The sequence below is a fragment of the Cuculus canorus genome, chromosome Z (genome assembly GCF_017976375.1).
Source record: "Cuculus canorus isolate bCucCan1 chromosome Z, bCucCan1.pri, whole genome shotgun sequence".
In the NCBI taxonomy this organism is placed as follows: domain Eukaryota; kingdom Metazoa; phylum Chordata; class Aves; order Cuculiformes; family Cuculidae; genus Cuculus; species Cuculus canorus.
Genome location: NC_071441.1, coordinates 4,656,835 through 4,659,478, shown reverse-complemented (window position 1 = coordinate 4,659,478; position 2,644 = coordinate 4,656,835).

Genomic DNA, 2,644 nt, shown 5'->3' with positions numbered 1-2,644 from the left:
CTGCTCCAAGAGTATCAAAAGGTACCCCAGAGGAGCTTTATTCTTTCCTAAATTTCTGATAGCCACTTGTCTGTTCTTCTTGGAACTATTACATGTCTTACATTTAATTTGGGGACACTACTGCTCTGTGTCAGTCCCACTGTATTCTTTCAATTTTTTCTTCTGGGGCATCTCCTTCTTCCTTTACCACTTTTTTTTTTTCAGAAAAGGAACCTGTCACAGGGCCATTTGAGGCGGAATCCATCTACCTGTGTTGTCCTTTCAATAGAGTTTGAGCCTGTTGTCTAGCTTTTAACAACACGTAACTGAAGGTTAGAAGTCCTAAAGGTATTGATTCTTTAGTATTTTTCATGAAAATAGGCAGCTGGGTAGAAGAAGATATCTCCTGTGTTTTTCCCAAGGGAAAGGATGCCAACTTATGCTTTATTTCAGAGGATCTGTATCCTGAGAATCCTAGAAAACCAGGTCATGATAGTGCTGTTGAAGAATTTTGTCCATATTACTGTTTTACAAAGGTCCCTCCACTGTAGCCTTGTACCTGTCACTCTGCATCAGGCAAGCCTTTTTCCTGAGCAGATTGTGAAGATACCTTCCAAGTCAGTGGCCTCAGATGATTCCACGAGTCTGGCACATCAGCATGGATAATAAGTTTACTTTACTTTGATCTGCCACAGCATGGTTCAATTTCCCAGTTGTTTTCTTTCTCTCAGCAGCTTCTTACAGGGTCACATTTTTTTTTAGTTGAATGCCTTTTGCAAAAATTCACCAGCTTGTTGTCAATTTTCTCCTTTGTTCTTTCTCCTTCTCTCTGTACACAATACATGAAGCTGTTGGCCCCCCTACATATCCCTGGGAGTATCTCATCTCATGATAAGATAGGCAGATATTTACAACACTGCATAAAAATTAACATTAAGATGCTCCCTGTTGGGACAGGTCTCATTGGATCTGGCATCATAGACTGGGAAATGTGAAAGCAAGGCAGAACGATGCTTTCAGCACCTTAAAAGAGCCCAGTTCCCGTAAAAATCTGTTGTTTGCCATAGAAGGGCTCTGCAGCTTTCTATTTCTGCTCTTCACAGTTCAGCTGCTCAAAGCTCAGGCCACCAACTATCAAGTTCCTCTCGAGTATCCTGACACATGATCATGGGGCCAATGCTTACCCAAGAGAAGCATATGGTCATCTAGTTCCGGTAAAGTAAAGGGGTTTGCCACTCTCCGCAAGGTAATTTTGATAAAATGATTGGCTCCATGGAACCATGATGCCCTCTTTGTTATTCTCATCTAACTTTGCTTTCTCACAAAGGAAAAACATCCTCCAGTTCCCTGTTAGTTTATGGTGAAAAGGTGGACTGCAGCGACTGGGAATGCTTCCGTACTGAAAGGGCCCAAGTGTGGCCAGTAGATGTGCGCACCATTGGGATGAACGAATAATTGGATGAATTGTCAACCCAGCCATTGTTCCTACATTAAGCTGATTTTCGTTCATTAAATCCCCATATTCCTTTAAAGAAACCTTGTACCTACTCACCTTCCTTCTTCCTCCCTCCCAAGAAGCATTAGACAGTCAGATGGTTGTTCAAAAAAACCAAAAATAAATAAAATAAAAAAAAACCCCCGAAGGCATCATGTCTGTGCTTAAATACTATAAGTCAGATTTTCAGGAGGGATGATAGAATTGAAGCAGTTTCTTGACCTGGGCAAATATAAGTCTAAAAACAGTATGTGGCATAAGTCAGACAGGGAAAGGACTGCAATTTCACAGCACAAAGGGGAGCAGACACCTGCTGGACACCCACAGGCAGCAACTAGAGGGAAAAGTGCCTGTGAAGTGCCTACGAGGTAGGAGCTGTCAACACTGAGAAGCAGGATGGAAGAAGATGGAGTAGGTAATTAGAAAGAAAAAGGAGAGAAAAGGGATCCCTGTGAAGATTTAGGTGAGTTAGATAAAAAGTGAGATGTCAGGGACTGGATAAAGCATTTGAAATGCAGTCTTCATTAATATTTTGTCTGTCTTATCGCAGACTAATTTATTTCACGGACATGGAGATCTGCTCCTGATGATGTATCAAGATGATTATCAGGCAACCTTATTATTTTTTAAACTGTTTCTTAAGCAGACATTCTCAACATTTCTTGAGACCCTATGCTGATTTTCTACATTTTCCTGTGTTGGAAGACAAATCACCAAGTCACTACTATTTCTGTGCTATCTATCATGAAATTTCCTGGTGGTTTTCTTTTGTCTCCAGCAGTTATGGAAGTTATTGGCTCCTGGTCCAATCACATGTTGCATCAGTTGCCCCAAGAGAAAGGCTAGAAATTGTGTACACCAGAGTTGGGGGAAGCCAAGGGGTAAAACATTCAACTGCTCTCCAAACATGCTACTCCTGAGCAAAAAAACACTGAGCAAATAACTGATTACGTTCATTTTATTCTACTTGTTTACATCTAGAAGCTATTCACAAAAAAATATGGTTTGCTCAAAAAAACCAAAAAAGCACCATTAAGTTCTAGATGGCATAAAACTCAGAAAGTCTTTTCACTTAATGCAGTAGCAGCCTTCCCCTCCAACAGAAGGGGAAGAGAAAGCATCCCAAGAGAAAGCATCCTCCCGTTCTGGCTTATTCTTCATTGCCAGCAG